Consider the following 17,370-nt stretch of genomic DNA (forward strand, 5'->3'; position numbering starts at 1 on the left):
CTCAGCTGACTTCGAAAGGGCATTCCGCGCCTCCCCGGCCGCCCGTGTTCAGGCCGACTCCCTGGCCAATGTGAGACAGCAGCCCGGCGAGACGCTGAAGGCCTACCTGAGCAGATTCGCGAACTTCGCTGCCCGAGCTAGGGACGCGGATGAAAGCTCCAAGCTCATGGCCATGAGAACCGGAATCCTTGTTGGAGGAGATCTCTGGAAGGATATACAAAAGAAGGGAGTCAGTTCGGTCAACGAATTCCTTAATAGAGCCCAAGAATGGATAAATTTGGAAGAAGCCGAAGCCTCAGCCGCGGGAACCAGCCAGGTTCCCGAGCAGCCCGCTGGAGTGGGGACGGAGGTCGTGGTAGCGACCCCAGACGTCACACAGAATAACCAGCCCGGCGGAATCAAAAGAAAGGGGAATGGTGAAAACAATCAACACGGTCAAAAGAAGAATAAGTCTGTAGACAAGTTCAAGCCCGTGTTCACGACATATACCGTACTCACCCAGTCCAGGGAAAGTATCTTCCTGGCCAACTCTACTCGGGTCCCCTGGAAGAGGCGGGAACCATTGAAACACCACAAGGGAAAGAGAGACACTTCCAAATTCTGCCGTTTTCATAACGACGTCGGACACAATACCGACGATTGTAGGCATCTCAAAGATGAGATAGAGACTCTCATCCGAGCAGGCCCCTTGGCTCAATACTCACGGAACAGGGTCCCGGCGATTCGGCCTGCTCCAGACGCCCCAGCCAGTCAGCCCGGGACTCGGATAGATCAGGACGTCCCTCCTCCCGTGGTCGGAGGAGAGATATCCACCATCTCTGGAGGCCCGCACATGGCTGGCACGAGCAGAGGCGCCTAGAAGAGATACGTGAATGAACTAAAAGCCCACAACGGAGTGGAGTTCGTTCCGGAGCAGCGTCAGTCAAAACAGCAACGATTAGAGAAGCAACCGATCACTTTTACGGAGGAAGATGCAGGCCATGTCCAGTTCCCTCACAATGATCCCTTGGTTGTAGCAGTCCAGCTCGCCAACCGGAAAGTAAGAAGGGTGCTGATAGACAATGGGAGTTCGGTGAACCTTTTATTTCGATCCACCTTAGAGAAGATGGGTCTGACTGTCGCCGATCTAAAGGCAACCTCCATGATGCTGTATGGTTTTTTGGGAGAAAGATCGGCAGTGATAGGGACGATCGAGCTGGTGATCACCCTAGGAGAAGAGTCTTGGACAGTCTCTAAACTACTCGAGTTCGTGGTCATTGACTGCTCCGCGGCCTACAACGCCATTTTGGGCCGACCTACGCTCATAGCTTTCGAGGCTATCACTTCCATTCGACACCTCGCCATGAAATTCCCTACTTCAACAGGAATCCGCACCATCCAGGGCGATCAGCTCGCTGCCAGGGAATGCTACAGCATTTCCATGAAGGGAAAATCTAAACCCGGGCAGCTGGCTATGGCCATTCTGAGTGAAGAGGAATCCCAGGAACCCTTGGCGGCTCCTGAGATTGAAAAACCTCAAGACGCCAAAGGGGAAAGTGTCGCCCTTAGTGAGGACATTGATCCCCGAATAGGCGAAGACAGGTCCGAGCTCCAGGCTATTGAGGAGCTCGAGGAGGTGAACCTTGATCCACAAAATCCATCACGGATGGTCAAGCTCGGGAAAAACCTCTGTAGCAAGAGGAAGACGGAGCTGATTACGTTTCTCCGGGCTAATTTAGATTTATTCGCATGGTCGCACGAGGACATGGTAGGGATTAGCCCGAGTGTCATCATGCACACGCTCCATCTGGACAAAAGCGTTCCTACTAAGTCTCAGAAGCAAAGACGTCTAGGAACAACCCGAGCTAAAGCCCTAGAAGAAGAAGTGACCCGAATCAAAAAATGTGGCTTTATCCGTGAAGCCAAATTTCCGATTTGGGTCGCCAACCCCGTGCTAGTTCTAAAGCCCAACGGGAAATGGCGGACCTGCATTGACTTCTCCGATCTGAATAAAGCCTGCCCCAAGGATTGTTTTCCACTGCCAAGGATCGATCAGCTGGTGGATGCCAAGGTCGGAACCATGAGCTCCTATGCCATTCCCTAGACCTAGTTGATGAAAGGCGAGAGGATTCACAACTCCAGCTCGCCCATTATCAGCAGAAGATCACTCGCTACTTTAACACCAAGGTCAGAAAATGCACCTTTAGCGTTGGCGACTTGGTCCTAAGGAGAGTTTTCCTGGCCAGAAAAGATCCCAAAGATGGAGTCTTGGGACCGAACTGGGAAGGACCCTACCAGGTCATCGAAGTCATCAAGGAGGGAACTTATAAGTTATCTCGACTTGATGGAGGGACCGTCCCACGAACTTGGAACGCCATCCACTTAAAGAAATATTATCAATGATCCACTTGTAAGGCCTGGAAAGCCACTTTCTATGTATTAATAAAAATCAGCTTTTTACGCATATTTGCAATTGTAATCTTAAAGTAACCACGAAAGACTCTTTCCCAGTTACTTGGGGGGCATATGGTACCTGGATATAACCAGGTCTCCTTAACGACTTAGATGTTGATCCTTATCTATGGATCGTTGCTCTTCTTAAAGAGCTCGAGATATGGATAAGGGTTAACGCTAACTAAGTCCTATCCTGGTTTTAACCGGGTCATAAAACTTAGAAGTTGATTTAAATCTATTTCTCCTTGTTCTTCTTAAAGAGCTTGAGATATGGATAAAAGTTAACACGAACTAAGTTTTCCAAATAAGCTCCTGGTTTTAACCGGGTCATAAAACTTAGAAGTTGATTTAAATCTATTTCTTGTTGTTCTTTTTAAAGAGCTCGAGATATGGATAAAAGTTAACACGAACTAAGTTTTCTAAATAAGCTCCTGGTTTTAACCGGGTCACAAAACTTAGAAGTTGATTTAAATCTATTTCTCCTTGTTCTTCTTAAAGAGCTTGAGATATGGATAAAAGTTAACACGAACTAAGTTTTCTAAATAAGCTCCTGGTTTTAACCGGGTCACAAAACTTGGAAGTTAATGTAAATCCATGTTTCGTTGTTCTTCTTAAAGAGCTCGAGATACGGATAAAAGTTAACACGAACTAAGTTTTCTAAATAAGTTCCTGGTTTTAACTGGGTCATAAAACTTAGACGTTGATGTAAATCTATTTATCGCTCGCTGTTCTTTTCAAAGAGCTTGAGATATAAATAGCGGTTAACACGAACTAAGTTTATCAAAAAGATATATATATTGTAGCCAAAAGCATGAAAAAATATAAGTTAAAGGTGTAAGGCAAATTGTCACGAGGTGAAAACACCTCATGCAAAGGTTACATAAAATACTTCAAAATATTCAAAGGCAAGAAAAAAAAAGAAGAAGAGAAAAAGCGCCCTAAGCTCCGTCAGTCGGCCCTTTGGAGGTCGCCGTTTCACCCTGCTCCGCCGCACCAGAGGCTTCCCCAGTCTCCGAAGGCGGCGCCTCTTTGTCGAGGCGAGCTTGGAACTTCACCAGCAAGCGCGCCCAGAGACCCGGTGGCATGAAAGAGAAGTTAGCCTCCGGATTGTAGACCCAACAGTGATAGAACAGATCCTGCATGGACTGCTCCGAGATGGTCCGTTTGGCCTCAAGGGCGGCCTGGATCTCAGTCTTCGCTGCCTTGAGGTCTGCCTGCGAGGTGGCAAGGGAGGTCTCGAGCTCCTGGACCTTCAAGCGGGTCTTCTCCAAGTCGACCTGGGTCTTCTCCAACTCGATCTTCGAGGTCGCCAAGGCATCCTTAGTCGCCTTAACCTCCTGAAGGGTGGCTTGGTGCTCGGTCCTCATGTCATCGAGCTGAGTTCTGGCCCTGATGATGCTCCGGTGAAGGGCCATGACACCCTGCGAGGAATGAAAGATAAACTGGCTCAGAGGAAAAATAAGGCAGAGTGTAATGGTAAAAGCTTTAAAAGAATAGGGTAGCTTACTGTTAGGGTCATGCTCATTGAAGAGTCCATAACGTCAACCGGGCTCATTGTCTCAATAGTCCGGAGTTCCTTCTCAGTGAACTTATAGATATGGCTAACGGCGTAGTTCGCCGATTCGTACACCGTTCCCCGGAAGGCCTCTGGGATCTTCTCCAGGTCCTGGGGATTGACTGGGATGCGTACATCGGAGGCCACCACAGACGGAGTCCCGATCTCCATTCCTACGTCCTGGGTGGCAGGCGGAGCTCGCTGAGGCGGTGGAGGCATTTGTCCTGCTCCGGCAGCAGGAAGGATCGCCCGCACGACCTGGGCTGACGGGGTTTTCTCCTTCTCCTTTGCCGGAGATTTGGTGGAGACCCCAGCAGTGCTCTTGGAACCCCGGAGCCTTTTCTGTCTTGGCCCGGCTGAGGGGTTCCCCCCGAAGACCACGCCCCGCAAGCTATCCTCGGGCTGAGACATCTCTTCTGTCAAAAAAAAAAAATGGTTATTACAAGTTAGCAATCATACAGAGATAAAGACAAAGGGTTAACGCTAAAAAGTATACGAATACTAAGGGAGCCCTACCCCCCGAGCTGGAAGAGCCTAAGACGATTATTTCCCGAACTGGCGCAAGTTCTGGGTCCGGTTCTGACTCGGGGCTAGATTCTTCTACATACTGCCTAAGCCCCGGAGCATAGATACCCCTCTGGAGTGATGGCCATGTGCGTAGGTTGGTCCCATACTCCTCGAATAGGATCGACCTAAAGGCTAGGGTATTATCTACTACTACGGTACCCCTAGGCCGGCTCTCTTGGTGATCCAGCACGAGCCGGTCGACACAATTGAGCAGAAGTGTGTTCAAGTCCAGATCGCTCCTGTGACGATGGACGAGCTGCCTAGGATTGAACCTAGCCAGCCGGGGGTCTGCAGCGGCCCTATCTAGACTCCTAAACAAGCAAGAGTTACCTTGGCCAGAAGGACCCGTGGCTGCTCCGGATTGGATCCTCTCCTCACCCATGCTCTGGCCGACGTCCAAGGTCCTCTTCCTGCTCCTCACGAGCGGAACTTCGGCCACCTCGTCCTCCTCGTCTTCCTCACCCGGGACCTCCTCCACGATGACAGGTCTGGTGTCCCGAGCTGGGGGCGGCCCTCGGGGCCTCTTTAGGTTCAAGGTCTGATTTGGAAAAATCAGCTTGCAGAACACCATCGTCTCGTCCGTCACGAGCGCGCGATAATCCTTCTCGCTGGGGGGCAAGCCTGCCAGCGTGTCATATTGGCCCCCGAGGGTCACAGACTTTTCGGTCCTCGCGAAGATGGCTGCAAGATTAGTTTGAGTCAAAATGGAGTATGGGAGGAGCTAAAATAACGCTTAAAAGGCGAGCTAAGGACGGGAGCAACTTACGAGGACGATTAAAATAGTGGTGCTCGCAGTTCCGGAACCCAGTTGACATGAAGAACTGGTCCTTGAAATCATTTGGGTGGCTGGGCAGCTCGATGACCGCCGCCGTGTTGGGAAAACGGGTTAAATAGTAAAACCCGTCGCCTCGCCCCCGCTGGTCCGGGCTGGCTTTGAGGCAAAAGAAATATAAAATATCCGCAGGAGTGGGGACCTCCCACTCATGCTTTTGGAATAAGTACCTCAACCCTGCCAGCAGACGGTAGGAGTTGGGGGGGGAGCTGAAATGGGGCCAACCCCACGAAGTTCAAGAAATCAGCAAAGTACTGATCCAGGGGAAGGAAGGCCCCTGCCTTAAAGTGTTCACCACTCCAGGCCGCGAATGACTCGTCGAGCGGCGAGCAGCTCCGCTCGCCCTCCGCAGCAGGTCGGGCAATGACGGAGGCTTTCCCCAGCGCGATGTTGTGAGTGAGGAAGAGTTTGTTAATCTTCGTCTGATCGGTTATCTTTGAGACGATTCTCTCCGCCTCAAAGAATGCGTCAGGGGCCACCTCGACCTCCTTCTCCACTGCCGGCCCGAAACGGGGGATCGGGGAGCTAGGCATCACCGCCTTTCCTTTTTCCTGCTGGGAGGCCGAGCTTCCAACGTTCTTTTGGGGGAGATTCTTTTTTGGAGCCATCTGGTCGCCTAGCGAACAAAAGAAAACACTTTAGAAAAGGCAACCCAAGCAGGAGGAAGAAGCAATTATTATTTGCACGAGCTGAGGTAAGCCCAGTTCGTGGAGAGTGGAACCACGCGGTTCAGTGAACACGCGCGTATACTCCCAACAGATCCCAGATTACTCGGAATTCGTGTGTCAGGGGGTTCAGAATAGAATTTTCCTTGGGGGGAAAGTTTCAATAGGCTGAAAATTACAAAACCGCTTATGAGGTGTGTTCCCTAAGCTACCCGGTTTTGCACCCAAAATTCCCAAAACTCCTACCCAGAAATTTTCCCCAGAAAAAGTATCCTGAAACCCATACTCCAAAGCGATTTCCTACAACAAATATACCCTAACCTAAAAAGGGCTGTCACCCTCCATATCCACAAAACCCAGAAAACCCTTGCATGCGGCTACAGTGAAATTTTTTACCTAAGCTACAGTGGCATGTTTTCAAAGTACGCAGGGTCAGGAAACTTACTGTGTATGACTGGGAGGTAGAAGAGAGTGTTGCGTTGGTAGGAGCTTCGTCGGTGTAGTAGCTTCCAAAGCTTCGGAGAAATCCGTGCGCCTAAGCTTCTTGAACGATGAAAATGGCAGCAACATGGTCAAGGGTTTCGTTCTTCTGGAATATAGAGAGGAAAAAGGAAAAGAGGTTTGAAAAATTTCGAATGAAAGGGTGGCCCGTGCGTAGGGTGGCCACCCCCTTTTTATATGCGTGAAGGATCACGTGTAGAAGGCTCTTGGATGGCCCTGATGAGGGATCCGAGGCCTTTCACTCGAAATACGAAACGACGGTTGGGCATAGGCTAGGCCATTAAATGCGGTTCTCGTAAGACGTATCGTCACCACCCACGATGTACCACGTATCAGGTGCCTGCATAAAGAGTGGAATGCGAAGAGTTGTGGGGGAAGTCTAAAAGCCCCTACTATGGTCTTATATATGACGTCATGTACCACGAGCAGGAGCTTGGGGGGCAGATGTACGCCCTAATTTTTCCACGGGCTGATTAGCAGGCCGAGCTTCGGACTAATCATGGTTAGTCCATAAACATCCCCCAGGTCGGAGCTCCTGTCTTGAGGTCGTACCCCCCTTAGCTCGGGGAATCCTCAAGGACTCGCCAAGACTCCCAAGACTGGAGCAAGGAATCGGAAGGCCGAAGGTCGGGTCAGATGCACAGCTCATGGTACGAGCTAGATATGGAGGCCATGACCCCTTGTAAAGTCAACACACGCAAGATAAACGTGCATATATCTGACATCACGTGTCCGATATCTCCCTGACTTCTCGGACACGCTGCAGGAACGTGCGTGTTTAGACACCCACGGCTGGGTTGGGCCGTGCGGCCCATTATCTCCTTATCTATCGATTTGACCATACTTATGTGTCAGGTTTAGGAATTAATCATGAATGTCACAGAGTTGATATGACAAATAAGAAGGTCACGGGATGACCTCCTTACCAACTTCCAGGTGCCTTCTCCTATAAATATGGAGACCCTGGGAGTTGATAAGGGTTGGAAAAAATAGTCTCTAGAGAGATATACTTTGTAACCAAATACCCAGAATATATCAATAATATTGACTAGTGGAGTAGAAGGATTTTAACCTTTGAACCACTCAAAAACGTGTTTTGAGTCACCTATTTCATTCACTAAGATCTTATATCTGTTATGGTTCTACATTCGGCACTAATCCCTTCCTCTCTTTCTCTTAATTACCTGTTGGCGAAGAACCGCGTCAACAGATATATATGATTTTCTTGAGGGGAAAAAAAGTAGGGAGGAGAGAGAGAAAGACCAATGATATGCTTCACAAGTTCACCTAAGTTGCAATTTTTTATTTTTTTTTACACCATGGTGTATAATATAGTTATCTGGATCTCTCACAAATTTTCACGAAATTTCAAATAATTTTAGACATCAAAATCAAGATTCAAACATTCTGCTGCACACACATACAAATATTGAAACAAATACTCGTACAACAAACTGTTTGAATCATGATTTCAACATCTTAAATTATTCAAAATTTTCTAAAAAAATTTGTGGAAAGTTCCATGTAACTACATTATACATTGTCATGTAAACAAAAATTGAGTTGCAACTTATCCATGTACCGACAATACTAAAAGTAACTATGGGTTGTGATTAAAAGCACATTATATTTTTGAGTAATTGGCGACAAAAACCCCTTATCTTTACATTTTATTACACGAAAGCCTCCAATCATTATTTTTTGTGGCTAAATATCTCAAACCACGATTCTGTTAGCAAATTAATACTTAGTTTTTTGTCGTTAGTTGCCAACATGAAGCCACTTGGACACACGTGGTTGTCTCTTATTCGACCACATCATAATATTTGATACAATCATCAATAAAATTATTTTAATTGATTTTAAAATATAAAACAAATAATATATATTAACCTTAATAACAATAATATTAGTTAAATTATAAACCACTTTTAAAAAAAATTAGGAAATACAAAAAATTCAAGAAAACTTTTTCTATCATTAGCAAGAACAAACACAAATATTCCCAATAACAAACTCAAAATTTTGTTTTAAAATAAAAGTAACCTTGGAGTGCATAGTCATAAAAAATTTGGGATCTAGTCATAAAATAATATTATTTTATTTTATTTTAAAATAAAAAGTAACAAAAATAATATTTCAAATATTAAAAATAATATAATATCATTTTAATTTCAAAAAGTAAATGAAAACCTATTTTACTTTTACAGAATATGTTTATTAAAACTAAAAAACCAAAAAAAAAAAATAGCAATCTTAATGTTTCCCCCTTTGTCTTCTTCTTTTCTGTAGGTGAGGCGAATTAGAACCATAATTGTCACTCATAATTGTCCATTGTTATAACCATAATTGTCACTCAATCCTCTATAGACGGTCTTATTGGAGCTTGATTTCCTAGGCCCATGGTCCCCACTGTACCTTGGATTAAATCATCTAGATAGTCTCAATTAATTGATTTAATTGTCAATTAGAATTATCAAAGTTGACCAAATCAATTTTGGATAGTTTCACAGAGTTATGTACTTTTGAGAAGAAAAAGAAATTAGGGCAGATTTATTAATTAATAAATTGGTATCTAAATTAATAAATAAGTTTAAATCAAGGTTCAAATTATAAATAATTAATTTGATAAAGGATTTAAATAATTATTTAATTAATTAAATCAATAGAAAATAATACAGACCTTGATTTTAAGTCCAACGGGCTTATAATTGAATGAGAAATTTCACGGGCCTAAAGCCCATGATAATTTCGAACTAGGGCTGTTAATTGGCTATTATTTTATTGATTTTTAATTAAATAAATGACCTAATTGAGTCTATAAAAGGAGTGTTAAGATACAAGTCAAGTCACAAGTTGAAACACAAGTTTCTGATAGGTTTTAGATTCTCTCTAAACATAAGTCCTTTTCTAAGCCTTATTGTTCTTTTCTCTTCTTCTCTCTGTATTTATCTCATGTGTTGAGAATTTCCCACTCTAGTTTAGGTGATTCCAAGGATACTTTGGAAGGCTGTGAATAAAATTGAAGATCGGTTCAGTTTCTTGGTAATACTCTGCGACAGAAAGGATACAAGGGTTAGAGAAACTGAAAGAATGACTCATTGATTCTGCTGTGTATAATGTAAGTATTCTTATCATTATTTATATTTGAATTCAATTTTAGAAACCCCAAGACAGTTACTGTGAACTTTGAACCGTGCTTAACTCGCTAATCAAGTTCTTTGGTTAAAAACGTGCTTCTAGGTGTTATTATTAATAGGTTAAGGTGGAAAACCAATCAAAAGGAAAGGATATATTTTATTTAAAACATAAAACTATTCATGGGCCCACAAAAGCGTTTACAAGCTATTTACAATAAAAAATGGTCATTACAGTTTCAAATTTACAAACCCTCTGACCTAAGCGGAAAAAATAGGGTAAACCCCCTAGTTCCTTTGAGAACTCCTTGGCCGGGGTGCTCAAGCGGCCGCATATGTACACATCGCCACCTAAGCTCTCCACTTAAGGTTGGGTGAGGTTTTCTTTCCCTTTACCTACACCACATAGCACCCATGAGCCAAAGCCCAACAAGAAAACTCATTACTGCAAGTAAATATTATTAAATGATGATCATTATAAACATACAGAGCTTATAACCCTAAATAGATGAGTGAATATCACTTTGAGGTTCAGTTTAACCATAATGGGGTTTATAGCCCTAATCAAATGAGTGACTGATAAGTAAGTCACTAACATAAACCATATGAGTGACTGATGAGTAAGTCACTAGCTTAAACAGATGAGTGACTGATGAGTAAGTCACTACAGGGCTCAGTACCCATAGCCATGTGACTAAACTGTCACTGGGGCTCTCTGGCCCTGGTTCTAAGTGACTAGCCTTAGTCTAGACAAATGCTTTTAATATTCATCAAACTTGAGGTCGGTCCGACATTAAAGCTCATTTGAGTCATTCAATGCAGATGTCGATTAGATCTAATCTTTATCGGCTTGCATTAAACACGCTAAAACCGTTCATGACTTATGAGTCAATACCATGTGACCAGTGCTCAGTACTACTGCCGAACTTGACTAATGAGTCACAGCTTCACAGTTAATACTGACACCATTGCCAATTCTGACTATTTAGTCAGTGCCATGCACAAGTGAGCAAGAATTGCTAAGCATTCGATATGAAATCAATGTGCACATTTAAACATTCATCTGCCTCATGAACAACCATGCATGTCACATATGGGGTGCAGTTTTCTTACCTCTAGTATGAGCGAGAAACAGAACAAGAATGACCCTTGAGAATGATCAACCTTTTGATTCCTTAGCGGTTACCTAATCATAAAAAATTATAACCTCCATTAATGAAAATCAACAATAATAGGGTCTTGACCTAAACCTCACTCCCGGGACCCCGAATTGTATCCACACGGTGAGTAGATTCGATCCCAAGCCTTAAGGATTGAAGCCCTAAGCCAACAAACCCTTCAAAACACTCAAAACGAGAATATGATGGAATAGGGTAGCGCCCTAGCACTACCCCACTAGCGCCCCAGCGCTATACTCAGACCCAAAGCCTCCTAAGTAGCGTTGTAGCGCTACACCCAGACTAAAATGGCCTGAAATCTTTCCCTTTAACTCCACCATTTCCAACATGAACCAAAAGCTTCCCAACTTCATTTTAAGTCCCAAATGAACCCAAAAACCATCCCCACATGTCCTAGGCATCACAACCCCAAGAACCCTAGCCAAAAACTCCTATCAATTCCCCTCTACCAATCAAGAAAACCAAGCTGAAAACTATAACAAAAACATAGCAAAGCTAGAGTTTTAATGGCTAGAAACTTACCTCAAGCTCATATTAGGACCCTCTTCAATGGTGGAACACAATCCTAAGCCCTAAAGACTTACTTCCCTTGCTTTGTTCCTCAAATTAAGCTCAAAAATTCAAGAAGAAAAGGAAGAGAAATGGTGTATGGGAGAGGTGTTTTTGATACTCTGTTTCTTGCAAGTTCTACATCCTTCAATGGCTTAAATCAATCCTAGGGGTGAAAAGACTAAAATGCCCCTAGGCCAAATAAAGTTTTCTAAAGGCTCCCAAGGGTAAAACCGTCCTTTTCCACCTATTTCATTAATCATAATTAACACCCTCCAATTCTCGCTATTCTCGATATTCTTAAATACCAAAATTCATATCCCATCACCCTTTAATTTCCGGCAATGCTCTAATCATTAAAATCACCCCGAGACTCACCCCGAGCCCCGAACTTAATCTCGTTATGACTAAACCGCTAACCTGCACTCAACGATTGTCTCATGACGAATGGCTCAAACAAATCCACATTATAATGTGGCCTCAACAATAGATCACCGACATGTATACAAATGTACAATTACGCCCTCAACGGGCCAAATTACCAAAATATCCCTGTGATGAAATGTGGACCCACATGCATGCATTTAACATCATATTATAATATAATTTACATAAACATGAATATAATAGTTTAATGGCATAATAAATCAATTATGGCCCTCCCGGCCTACTAATCCAACCATTAAACCGCATTAAAGATTTTTGGGCATTACAACTATCCCCTCCTTATAGAAATTTCATCCTCGAAATTTACCTGAACAGCTCGGGATATTGATTCTGCATATCTGACTCCAGCTCCCAGGTCGCTTCCTCGACCTTGCTATTCCTCCACAATACCTTAACCAAAGGTAGTGTCTTATTCCTGAGGACCTTGTACTTTTTGTCAAGTATCTGGACTGGCTATTCCTCATAGGAGAGATCTGCCTCGAGCTTCAGATCTTCATAACTCAAAACATGAGTCACATCAGATACATACTTCCGAAGAGCTGAAACATGAAACACATTATGCAATGCTGACAATGCCGGAGGCAAGGCCAATCTGTAAGCCACCTGACTAATCCTCTCCAGGATCTCAAATGGACCTACATATCTAAGGCTCAACTTGCCCTTCTTCCTAAACCTTCTCACCACTCCTACTACTGCCGTGCCATAACCTCGGCAGCTGTCTCTTGACTGGCTCTCAGATTAGCCAGCTCTTCTTGCAGCGCTCCCAGAGTACTCTTCAGCGTCGCATCATCCATTTCTTCCTCCACAAAATCTAAATGTGGCTCATCCTCAGCCACGCTTGCAGGAGGAGGAGGAGGTGGCGGGTTTGACGGTGCAGCGGCGGCCACCTGTCCAGTTTTCCTTGCAGTTTTCGCCATTGGTTTTCTCAACAATGATAAATCAAGCTCTCAATGAAAGCACCAGAATGTTGACCCTTATTTTGGTCAACTGACACGGAGTCAGAATATGCTTGATGTGAATGAATGTGTTGACAAGAATCGAATGGCAAAAAGTAATAAGAACACGATATTGTATAGTGGTTCGGCCCCAGGATCTGGTAATGACCTACGTCCACTTAGATTATTATTGATATGAGAATCAAAGGAGTGATCAAAGAACAAGGGTTCAATGAGTTTCACTAACCTCTGAAGAACAATACAATATTCCAAGGAGAATTATTCTAGTCTCAAATAATTCAAAAGCCAAAAGTCCCTTCCTTGAGCTATCTTTCTCTATTTATAGGCTCAAGGGGGATTACACAAGATTGTTACAGATATTCTCTCCTGAATAATCGGATACTCAGGAGATTGTGTGAGTTAAATTCGGGATTTACAAAGATCTTTATAGTAATATTACGTTTCATGCGGAACTATCGACCAGACTGGTCGTAGGTGAGGCTGGGCAGCGTACTGCTTCTAATACGTCTTCTGGTCGATACACTAGCAGAGCTCCTCCAGATGTCAGCCACGTGTCCTGGGATCACTTGCCACGTCATCAATGCCAATTTTTTTGGATAACATTTGCCCCCCAAGTTTATTTATTACGAATAATAAATAAACTTTTGAGCGAATGACTCTTCGGTAACCTCACCATGTGTGTCAGAACCCTTCATGTGTTCTTGGAAAAAGCAACCTACTCCTGTCTAATCATGACTTTTCGGTCCCCCAGTAATAATTCGACAGCTATTCCGCTTCCCCATACTTCGAAAAAGGGAAACTGATGATTACACCTTTTTTATGCCACAGACAAACTTATATAACATCTCCAAACTTCCCTTTTTATTTTTACGCACGCCATTTCCTTCTCAAGAAACCCTAAAAACCAGAGCTTTAATCTTCTCCGGAGACCGTCCTTCTGCATTTTCAAGACTCAGTCCGAGAGTTCCTTGATTTCCGAAGACTCTTTTCCAATCTCCACGACCATTTTCTTGGTAAGTTTTTGAATCCTTATGCTTCAAATTTTCATAATGCATGCTTCTGTATGTTGCTTGTTTGAGTTCATCTGCTTCTGGTTTGAGATGCTTGTGAGTAGAATGTCTTGTAGGCGAAAAAGGTTACGAGTTAGTTTAATAGTCGGGATCATGCTTTTAGGACGTAAAGTCGAAGTAAAAATTCGATCTTTAGGCTAGTTGGAAAATAGGTTTTTCCCGCCCTAAGGGGAGTTGAAAAAGCTTTTTTGAAAAACTTTTTACTTTCACCCTTTGATCCGTTTCTCAAACTGTTCTTCTAGAAAGATTTAGCTTTTTGTTAGAATGCTATTGTATAAAAGCTTGACTTTTATACTCGACCAGCGCTACTCTAAAAAGCCTTTAAAAATTCTCTATCCTCACCTCCCCATTCTTTTGTTTGCAGACCTTGATGCCAGATTTGTGGGGAGGTGAACAGCCCATCGACGACGACCTCCTCGCCCAGCTGCTCGAAGGTGAAGAACAACCGACTGACCGAATTCACGAGATTCCCTTCTCATGATCTTCCTCCAGACCTCGTCCTTCTCCTCCTCAAATGGCTCATTCCAAATCTTTAGGCAAGAAAAGACCTGACTCCGACAATAGTCCAAACCATCCTGCCCAGCCTGATTCACAGACCAGGGTTCCTTCGACCAGTGGCCGAAACAATCCTGCTCCTGACCCTAACATCCAAACTAGAGCCCACCCTCGCCATCAGAATCTGCCTGATGTCAAGTGGTATATCTCCCCGACCAGCCTTGTGACTCCCAGGATGCTTGCCAACTATCTCAGGAAGTATCCCCTAACAGGGGTCAACCTCAAAATTCCTTCTGCAGACCAAAGGGCTAACCTCCCCGGAGGTGTATATAGCACCTGGTCTCGGTATCACATAGAGGCGGGGGCATTCCTCCCTCTACATTCTTTTTATCAGGGGGTGGCTAATTATTTCGATGTCGCCCCCTTCCAAATTACTCCAAACAGATATAGAATGTCGGGCGCACTCTATATCCTGCACAAACTTAAAAAATGGCCAGAACCTACCCCCCCACGAGGTCAATTATCTTTTTGACCTTAAATCCAACCCGCAACAATATGGGACGGGTTTCTTCCATCTTTGTCACCAGGAGACAAACCGGACGTTCCTGAGTGACACTACGCACATATCCAACGTGGGGCAGTATAGTAAGGAGTACTTCCTTACTCCGGACATAACCAGCAACAACCTGGCCTTCGCTCGAGGAGGTAAGTGCTGTCTTTTACTAGTTGATACTTTTAATCAAAGAGTCTCCCTTCATTCTTCTCAAACTATACTTTGTCTTTCAGGCCCATGGTTACGTCCGACCCCAACACCAGACATGGTGTTGAGGTCCAATGCATTGGCCAGGATGACAGACGCAGAAAAAAGCGTCAAGTCCCTGGTTACTGATGAAAACCTGAGGCTGTCTGGCCTCCTGGCTCCTCGCCATGAAACAAGAGGACCCATGGTAGCCGATGCCACTGCCGAGGGGGTTCCCGAGCAGCAACCTCCTGCGTCTCCTCCACGAAGGAGGCCGACGGGGGTTACAATCAGGGAGCCCACAGGCAATCCTTCCGCAGAAAGGCCTTCTGCTCCCCAAGGCAAGGGGAAACAAAAGGCCAAAGAGCCGGTTGTGGACTTGGGGGAATCCTCTGATGAGAACGGTAAAGTTATTTTGCTTTTAAATAGCTTGCCAATTCCCTGTCACTTGTTTGACGGGGAGGGAAACTTTACATATACTCCAAATCTAGGGCCAGACTTCTTCATGCCAGATAATGAGTGTATGACTAATAGAGTCAATAGTATAGTGACCAGTAGTTGTAGCTCGGGTATTAACTTTGTGACCTTATTTTCTGTTTGATAAAGAGTCTTCATCTGCCTTTATCTTTACCCTTTGCATGTTTTTACTTGTGTGCAGATATGGCCACTCCCAACGTCTTCGACTTATACCAGGCTGAGGAGGAAGAGGCGGTTCCTCAGCTCCGGCGAAAGCCATCAAGGAGACACAACGGCGAAACAAGCCAGGGACCTGCCAAAAAGAGTCGAACAGAAGCTTCCAAGGACGTGCCAACTGGGAAAACTTCTGCTCATCCTCCAGCTCCTGCTGAGAAGGAGACTCCTCCTGCCCCGACTCCTCCTGCTCCGAAAAACCCTCCGGCTGCGCCCAGCAGGGAACAAAACAAGTGGGAAGAAACTCTTGGGGCCAAACTCTCGAGCCATGCCTTACGAGCAGCAAAAGACCGCCTTGCGCACATCGTGAAGAACGACCGCGTCAAAAATGCTATGGTTGAGGCAGAGAGTATGGGGGTCGACCAAATTCTGAACAGGACCCTGAACGAAATAGCCAGCGTAAATGCTTCTTTATCTCTTTGGCCTTAGACTTTTTTATTCTTTGCAATAGGTTCTAACTTTATCTTCTGTCCTTAGGCTTTGCTGTCTGCAACTGCTGCTCGTACCCGCACCCAAGCCACCATCGAAAAGGCTCGGGCAAAGGCTATCGAGAGGCACCAGGTGAAAGCGGCCGAGGAACTTTTGGCTGCAGAGGCCAGGCATGCAAAGGAGTTGGAGGCGATGGTTCAACAGAGGGATGCCGCGGTGACGAAGCTATCGGAGGCTGAAGCTTCGAAGGCAGCTATTAGGAAGCAGAGGGAGGAGTACCAGGAGTCCAGCCGAGTCCAATATCGCGTAGTCAAGAGACTGGGCAAGGAGCTCAAGTCCAAGGACGAGGCCATCTCCACCCTTGAGAGCCAAGTGGAGCAGCTGAAGCTTGACAACTCCAAGAATCTGGAAAGGTATAAGAAGACGACGCTCCGGTGTTTTTACAAATTCTGGAAACACAATCAAGGCGCCGACTTCAGCTATCTTTCAGAAGATGTTAGGACTGCTGAGCAGGCTCGCTGCACTGCTCAACTAGCTGAAGAGGAGGCCAGAGCAAGGATCCCTGCTTCCCCAAGCCTCGCTGGTGCAGAAGAAGAAGGAGTCATTGAGGACGCGACCAATCAGAATGTTGATAAAGACCCTCCTGCTCCCAATGCCTCTTGAGCTTTTTTATTATTTTTTCTTTCTTTTGATTACACGACCCACGGGTCGTGATGTAAAGACAAATACCTTTTTTGAATTCGCTGCATGGGCAGCAAACTTTTCCTTTTATTTGAACAGTTACATCCAAGCAGTGATGCTTGCGATGTAAAAGATTGCATCATGATGCTATAATATTTTCATTTATTATAACATTTGTCTGTATGACCGAACTTAGCATAGTACTTTGGCTTGATTTAACAAAATATAAAATTTGAAAAATACTCTAAGTACCTTAGCATGATTTCACTCATTTTGTTCATGTGTTTACATACCTCATGGTACGCTTTGCTATCGATGTGCCTTATATGCCCCCCAAGTGATCGAGGAGCTTTAGGTCCTTGGTCACTTGCATTGACCATGACTTGTTCGAACATTTCTGCTCGGGTGAAAAAGTAATACTTGTAATATAGCAAAACAACACACGT

The sequence above is a fragment of the Humulus lupulus genome, chromosome 3 (assembly GCF_963169125.1).
Source record: "Humulus lupulus chromosome 3, drHumLupu1.1, whole genome shotgun sequence".
Classification (NCBI taxonomy): Eukaryota; Viridiplantae; Streptophyta; class Magnoliopsida; order Rosales; family Cannabaceae; genus Humulus; species Humulus lupulus.